Raw genomic sequence first — 8,608 nt, forward strand, 5'->3', positions numbered from 1 at the left:
TGCCGCATAAACTCTACTTTAAGCCTTTAAAAATGAATAGCGCCAAGATAACTAAATGGGAAGAGGCAAATTCAGAAACAGCATTAGTGTTGTCCTTAGGAAATTTGAAGAAAAACGTTTTACTTTGTATCAAAAATATTAAAATCAGGGGCTTTGCAAGCTGTAAAGTGACTTAAAAGAATCTTTGTGTCTAGGTTGATAATTCAAGACCCAAATTTTTTATGCCAAAGGTGCAATTGCATGTGTAATTGCATGTGGAGGTTAATATTTTGTGCTGTTTAACTGAATCCAGACAGATTATTTTTTTTTGAAGCGGGAAAGGAATCTTTCTTTCACATTTTTTTTGCATGTCTCTTGTGGGTGGGCTCAGTAGCCTTGTGGCACCCTAGTGTATATATAGGAAACAAGCTTTCACCTCTCTGTTTTCAAAACAGATCTGGAGGAGAGATTGTAAGGGGCTCCTAGGGCAGAACCATAGTATCCCTAAAAGTAATGATCCCTGATTCTCATCTGGAAGGCTATTTAGGTAAAATTAGAGCAATGGGTTTTTTCTCACTGGGAATCATGATTACAGAAAAGTTCCACAGCACATTATGAGGACAAAAAGCATAGGAAATGTTACTGCCTCACACTCTTGAAAGGAAGAATAGTTAGAAATATCTGAATTGGGATGGAAGTCTTGTTGGGCATATAGAATCCATACTCTTACCAATCCTGACAGCTGCTGCATTTTAAGCAGAGAAAGGATGTGTAGGGCAAGAGTGGAATGGGAGCACAGAAAAGTGAAGTCCCTTGTCAGAAGTCACCTAACAAGTCAATAGCACAGGTAGGAACATGGAAGTTGGATGTCCTTCCCTTCAGTTGTTTGAGATTCAGGATTATCATGACTGTTGTGATCCAACAGGAAGGAAGGTGACGTTCCTGTTGCTGCTCAGGCATGATGCTCTGTGTGTTTTCCTTCCCTTCTCCTCATTCTCTCTGCTCCTTACACGATCCATGTTGTTGTAAATTTGCTATTTTGGACAGGGTGATGCAAGAAAATTATGTCATCTCAGGCATTGCTGAGTATCTTGGGAGTAACTGAGGCATTCACCTGCACTGAGCTGGTCCAGCACACCCCTCCCACACTTATATGCCAGGGTCTCCCAATCCTGCATGTGGCATTTACTGTCTGTGTACTTATGTGACTGAAGAAAAACCAGCCCCACCAATCCTGTTGTCTGGGTGTCATCGTTACCGGAGCAGAATGGCTGCATCTCTGTTACTGCAGGGGAGAATTGCACATCGCTGAGGTCAGGAGCTGTGTGAGTCGAATTTCAATGATCTGCAGTAACTGCTGAAATAGGTGAAGAAGCCCATCCAGAAAATGATAGTGGAAACAAATGGGTTATCAAATGCACTGTAGGAAAGGAGAAAAAGGAGGAGTGTGTATGTAGGAACTCAGAGTTGTGACATTGCAAGTGGCAACGTAATGTGCTCTGTCGCAACGTTGTGTGTTCCTCTGCAATGTTTTGTGCCCTATGACATGAAGCTGCCTTACTGGCAGGGTTTATTACAGGGGCCTGATTGCCCAGACTGGGAAAGTCTTTCTTTAGAAGGAAGGGAGAAAAGAGATCTCTTTTTTCCTCTCCTCCCTGAGGGCTTCACAAACAAGTCTAACCATATCTGTCCCTTTCCAATAAAACTAGTCCTGGCTGATACGCAGGCTTGCCTGTCTTAAACCACCCCTGAGACACTTAACCTGCTGCATTGCCTCTCTGCAGACACCTGGGCAGCAGCAGACTAAACAAACAGGGATTCTCAACTGCACAAAACTTGGCCTCTTTCAGCAGGGCTCCCATCTGTTAAAAAGCCATTGTCTGAGCAAGTGTTCAGCTAGCTGGGGAGGCAACGCTCTTGCATATTGAGCTGCCCCTGTCCCCCATAAAAGTCCTCTTTAGCATTTTCTTTTCTCCCCTGTTTCCATCGACTGATTTATTCATTGGTTTCACCTCTTCTCCCCTCCCCCTGTGGTTCATAAGGAGGGCCTCGTTGTCTTCTGTACCTCGGGGGTCATGTCTTTTCAGTCACTGGGACAATACCCGCTGCTGGCATCTGCTTCCAGATCCAATCAGCCATATTGTGATCACATCCTGCCAGAGAATTGTTCCTTCTTTTGCTCGGCTTTGTTGCCAATTTCATGCCATGTATTGCTCCATGTTTTGTGCTTCATGAAGCTGTCACTGGCATAAAAGTGGCCTGACCAGGGTCGTAGTAAAAGGGGTGGGAATGAAACATCCACCAAAATGTTGAGCAGGCCACCCACGGGCCCCACGCACTCAGGCACACACACACACACATGCAGGCAGGCATGCAGACATGCAGGCATATACACAGCATCCCACCCTGTAGAATTGCCATCCTGCTGAGCTGCTTTATGCTCTGCCAAAGGAGTGGAAACTTTGACGAGGAGGTGGGAGCTGTGGCTGGTTTTTTCCCCCTTAGTAAAGATCAAAAGCAGATAATTTTTTGATATTTCTGGAGGATCTTGGCTGCCTTATATCAGATGAGCTTTAATAAGATCTGAGCAGGAATCACAGAACTGGTTACTCAGGCAAATGAAAATTAGTCTTAGTTGTTAGTGGGTGTCAGAGGGGAAAAATTACCCTTTGAAAAGAAATCTTATGGGAAAATTGCATCGGTGACACCTGTCACTCCGTCCTCTTGCTTCCCATTCCGAAAGCCCTTCTAGAAGTTACACCAAGGTCTGCTGAAAATTGTGACCATTCTCTCTGGTCTGGACTTGGATGTAGTTTTCTGAAGACTGAGTCTTATAATGCTTTTAATGTCCACTAGACAGGGGCACAAGCCCAAATTGCTAAGCAGAAAAAGACGAGCCACCTCTGTGAAATCAAAAGCATGCTTGAAGAATGGCAGAGAATTTGGCCCAGTACTCCCCATGGCAGAATTATTTCTTTCCTTGCAAAATACCTTGAAGTTAAACAAAAGTGAATTATGTGTTTGTTTAGATATAAGCAAATGGAGAGTGAAAACCTCTCTGCTTTGTTCTTGGTTTTGATTTATCTTTTTGCATGTTCATTTGTTGTGAGTGTTTTTTGTGATGTGACAAACTCATCTGATGCTCTCCTGTGTATCCCCAGCCTCCATTTGCTGAGCACTGGGAAGGTTTTTCATGTTTATCTCCTGCCTGTCAAAGCACCCAGTAAACCTTGGGGAAAGGGCTCATCCCTTCCAGAATACAAAGTGAGTCCAAGCAGGGTCAGGTGACTTCTCAGCTCTCCTTCTAAAGGGGAACTGATTCCCCATTTCCTTTATTTTAGGTTACTGCTGTCACTTGCATTCACACTGGGTACCACCTTCCCATGCTAATAACCCAATGGCAATCAATAGAGCTGTTCATGGAAGGCAGAGAAAGGAGAGGGATATGCTCCCCCCCTCCTTCTCTTTATGCCACGGTGCTTGACAAGTGGGCTGGGGAGCAGGGACAGGCCCATGCTTCCCAGGAGTGGATGCTAGGCACCAGGGAGCTCTCTGCACAGAGCCAGCGTGAGTGTGAGCTCCCCTCTGTGTGCCCAGAACTCAGTCTGCTTCTTTTGGCCCAATTTATACCATCCAACTGCGCAGTGAATCCGATGAGGGTACCCCAAGTTCTCTTCAAAGAAGGAGCACCTCGTACAAAGGTTTTGTAGACCCTGTGGTCTCTGTCAGGGAAGCTAGTGGGCAATTAGGTAGCAGCTATAAAGGCAGGAAGGTTATGCTCTCTGATTGTCTCCTCTGGAGCTGCTGCTTCTGAGGTAAAACCCTGGCAGTGCTGAGAACTTCCATATCTTGGCATCCTCACACACAAGCTTCCCATCTGCAGAGAGGTGCAAGCAGGACAGCTCTCTGCAGATGGGAAGCTTGTGTGTGGGAGAGGAGAGGGAGAGATGAGGAAGGGGAGAGGAAGAGGAGAGAACCTGTCCCACTCAGTGCACTCTAACAAGCTGCCTCTGGGGTTCTCACAACCTCTCTGGAAAGTGTCATGGCCTGTAATTCCGGCAGCAGCCCACGGTCCTCAGCGTGCCCTCGCAAGCTCTTCTCCAGAAGTGCCCTGGTTTTAGTTAAATTTAAATCTGAGCTTGAGCCCTCTGTGAGAGAGGCAGTGAAGAAAGCAGGAAGGCGAGCGGCAGCTTTGTGAGTGTGTGTGTGCGAGCGCGCGTGTGGTGTGTGCATGCGTGCGTGTGTTAAACAATTTCATGGACATCTGTCATGCACAGTTAACTTTGCATTGCTGCATTTTAAGTTGTAGGCCCAGGCTTGGCCGTCAGTGATAAAGTAGCTGGCAGTTTTCAAAAAGCTGCTGGATAACAGAGCATGAATCATAAAACACACTACTGTGTAGCAATATCCAAGTTCATTCAATGCAATGAAACCATGCAGAGGACCTTTATTCCCAGCTAATTATGTGGAAACGCCTAAGACAATAAAGCATCTGGTGGTCTTTCTTCCCCATTTCAATTTTTCTCAATATTGTGACAGGAGAAAGCATTGTGCCTTTCCCAGGGTAGTTGCTGTGAAGAGGAGTAAAAGCAAGGGTCAGGGAAGAGCAAATAGATGAATTTATAACTTTCTTTTTATTTATTCCTTTCTCATTGTTTCTCTGGAGATTCTTCCTTCAGGGCTGTATTTTCAAACCACTATTCTCACTACACTCTGCCTGAATACTTTTTTTTTTTTTATAATACCACCCAAACTGCCAGGCCCCTCTCTGTTCACTGTCTTTTTTCTCCTCTCTTCCCCAGACTCATCCAAGGGTTGAAATCCAAGTCTGTGATCTCTGCCGTGATCTCCCAGCTATTAAAACAGAACCAAAAAAATTAGAAGCTAGGAACAAGTAGTGTTTTCTGAACAAGGAGAGAAAAGGTTTGGTTTGGAGAGCATTTTCAGTAAGTTTGGGTCTTCTTGTAACAAAGGATCCAGAACTCTGTCAGGCTCATTTTCTGTAAATAAAATTAAAACAAATTTTCTAACAGAAAACTTGAAATAACCTCACAGAAAATGATTTCTGCATTACAATTTACTTTTAGGCCATCAGATGACAATACCCTTTAAACTCTTTCTCCCCTGGCTTTCAGGCTACAGTACTCATTAATGAATATTTGAAAAACATTTCCTAATTCTTTCTTTCAGCACACAAGCTTGATTTTCACAAGAATGCCCTCCTTGATAAGACTATAGAAGATTTTTTCCTTGTGGGACCAAGGCTGTGAGGACAAAAGAAAACAAATTAGCCAGGTTCAGCATATGGTATAAGGGGGTTTGGATTTTGAGAAAAGAATAAAAGAATTATTTCCCTGGTTGCTGATGAAGTGTCTGACTTAAAGTAATACCTTGTAAGTGTAAAAACAGATTTTGTTTTGTTTGAATAATGATAATTATTGCTGTCCTGTGACAAAAGCTGCAGGAAGAGTCTGATTTGGAGCATTGCTCTGCTAAGACCTCACCTGCTTTGCCCAGACGTAATGAGGCTGCCTGGATCTCCCTGCATAGGGAGTGACTGCTCTGAAATGTTTAGTAGATGCTAACAAGCAGATGTTCCAGGAGGCAGTTCATCCCCATACCAAAACAAAACTTCCAAAGAGGTAAAGAGTGAAGAAGCCTGAAAACTCAGTTTAGACCCATCTCTTCTTTCTTTTTTTTCTCCTTTTGCATTGCAGTATCATGCAGAAAGGACAACTCAGTGTTAAATAAGTTTAAATTAGAAATAATGAAATTGGAAAGACAGAAAGGTAAGTAATTTCCTTAATTGGTTAATACCTGGGAGCTTTCCTCAAGAGTAAATATTGCACAGGTTTCAGACTGTATATTTTTTTTTTTTGGGGGGTACTCTCCACTGCCATTGCGATATTTAAAGACTGTGCAGCAATCAGCAGTTAGCCTCAAAATACACAGAAGTTATTTTCATCCTCATGCTTCAAGTATTTGCAATTTGTACAGTAAAGAATGAGTCTCAGCCTCACGGTGAGAAAACGAACGCTTAGAATGGAGCTGTGCTAGCAGAGACCAAAGACAACATGAGATACAGAGAATATTCAGACTAGGAAAATTTGTACTTACCACAGATTTAGGGGAAGTAGAGGTGGAAGTGTCAAGGAGGAACTCCTAACAGACCAAATGTATGGCAATGTGTGGAGCAAGTAGGAGGAAACAGTAATGAATAAGAGGGAGTGTATCTGATGGGTGCAGCTCGAGGCTGAATTTCATCCACTGACACAGTAAGGAAAAATTCCCATGGTGGCAGTGTGTCCTTAACTCCTGAAAGCATATGAGTTCATGAAAACTACCTCTGGGAAATATTTTAAGCATTATCTAAATTCTAAATAGGAATGCTGGGTCAGGGAGGGGCTGCAGTGTAGCTAAAATCACCAATTTTAGGGCTGCTTGATCCCTTGCATTAAATGTAGGTCAAATCGCTCTGTCCATTCCTACTTTTTAGGTTTTCAGTAAACAGAATAATAATTATGGCCCTAGCTTTGACATCTAACAGTTAATGTTATCATTAATTTGCTTCTAATATTTCAGTTGCTTAGTTCAGTGAAAGACTTTGTGATTGACAAATACATGGTCTGTTACTAGCCTGCCTCTCCTTCACACATAGCACCCAGCTAAAATAAGACTTGAAACATGAAGCAGAGAGAAACATAAAAAATAAAAAGGGTCAAGAGAAACAAAAAGCATAAGCAGGAGAAAATAGGCAGAAATTATCAAGGATTTGCCAGCTCTGCAGACAAATAAGACTTCTTTTCTTCCTCTCAGGCATTCACATAAACATCAACATTTCTTCCCCTCTCCTTTGCTCTTCAGAGTGACACTAGTGGACTTTTCATAAAGCCATAGGTTCATGTGGCACATCTGTCTTTTATTTGTTAGTAAGGATAAACTCTTGTGCAAGAGTAAAATTGTGCACTTTGGCAAAAATCAAATATGCTGTCTTCAATAAAATATTTAGTGTTGCCTTTCACCGTAAGGTTTACAAGCACCTGAAGGTGTGGTGAATGTTTTAAAGCCTTGAGTGCATATAAAGTCATGCAAACCATAACTTAGGCTTGTCTGGGAAGAGAAGGTTGGAAAAATAAAAAAAAAAAAGATAAATATGTTTGTTGAAAGCTGAGCATATGCATATAAGAATGGAAAAGAAGGGAAAGGAAAACAGCTATCTACACACATATTCCATTTTAAATTGTAATGGTAATATCCTGGAATTGCTAGAATTTCATAGCTGGCTGCAGCATGGGGAAATGTGTATATCTGAAAATGTTACATTTCCCAGTCATGCTCTGGAAAAACATTCATAAATATCTGTGTTATGTAAAAGGAGTTTCAGCATCAGAAGAGTGTGCAACAGATGCATGCTCAGAAATAATGCCAACATACGTTCAGAAATGTCTTTTCTGACAGTCTTAGAATTAGGAATAGCGTGTCATGAGGTTGTGACCACAAGTAACAGTTGTGCAGTGGAAAATGCAGGTGCACCAGGATTTGTGTGATTTCAGCAGCGTGCCGAGTGGGAGTGCATTTCTGCTAACAAACCCGTTAACAGCCTCCCCGGAGAACTGAATCCTAAATGTGTTTCTGCTTCTGCTCTTTTCCTCCCACTGCTCTCTCTGAGCAGTTAAAGGATTTGACTCATTCATCCCCTCCCTTTGTCTCCCAAGCCTTATCCTTCCCAGCAAGCAATTACTATTTGTTACTATATAATTTCTTGTCATATGGATTCTTGTCCTAATTACGGTGCCTGCCTGGGAGATTCAGGTAGATATCGGTTTGTTTGCTGGAGTTGTCCTCAGGTGATTGCTTCATTGCAGTGTATTTATAAAGCTTTTTGAAGCCACTCCAAAGGGAAATGAAAACTCCCCAGACCTGAGCCAAATGACATTATCTTCTTTCAGCGGCTGAAGAAGGCAGCTTAGTCTTAATTATTTATGACTGAGTGTGTAGAATACCCCTCTGGTGATTATACATGTTTCACTTCCTCAGGCAACCCCGTGACAGGCAGGATCACATGGGGACCCATTTAGGGCTACATGGCCCTGTATTCACTGACACCCAGATTCCTATGAGAGTTCTCCTCCATAAAGTTGGGCAAATACATGGCAAAAGAGCAGTGGGAAGCCTGATAACTGTTCACACCTCTTGTCATAAAGCAGGCTGAGGTTTCCTGTGGCTGGGGTGGTTCTACTCTCACTAACACTTGCTTTCTCTTGTGCTGTTGCCTTGGGACAATATCCAGGACAGCCAACCCTGCTTCAAAGCAGGTTGCAGACCCTGGAAATCCTCCAGACTGAAACTGCTGTGCTTTCCCTTTTGTTGTTTACATTTTTGAATGCTGGACGGCATTAAAAGGTGGCTGACCTGGCATCTTTTGTGGAAGTGGGAAGAGTCGTATGACAAAACTATTTTTCTTGATCAGTGAAATGTGTCCATCATGGAACCAAGGAGAAGGTGGGCTGGAGGTCCAAGTGCCTCTTTGTCATCCAGATCTCCTGTCTGAGGCAGAGGTGCCATGAATGACTGCAGAACAAGCACAAAGTGCCTGTCATGGCACACCCAGACAGAGTAATAGTCCCTG

At 43.0% G+C, this 8,608-nt stretch overlaps 1 long non-coding RNA gene across 1 annotated transcript; it reads right to left on the bottom strand.

Annotated features, from left to right (window-relative positions):
• Window positions 1–4,401: 4,401 nt before the first annotated feature.
• On the bottom strand, window positions 4,402–6,754 carry LOC146767692 (uncharacterized). Its single transcript, XR_014954932.1, has 2 exons — window positions 6,097–6,754; window positions 4,402–4,979 (listed from the first exon to the last, which is right to left on the bottom strand). It is a non-coding gene; the product is annotated as an uncharacterized LOC146767692 (long non-coding RNA).
• Between the last annotated feature and the right edge of the window lie 1,854 nt (window positions 6,755–8,608).

This window comes from Lonchura striata, chromosome 4 (assembly GCF_050655825.1).
Source record: "Lonchura striata isolate lonStrDom1 chromosome 4, ASM5065582v1, whole genome shotgun sequence".
Lineage (NCBI taxonomy): Eukaryota > Metazoa > Chordata > Aves > Passeriformes > Estrildidae > Lonchura > Lonchura striata.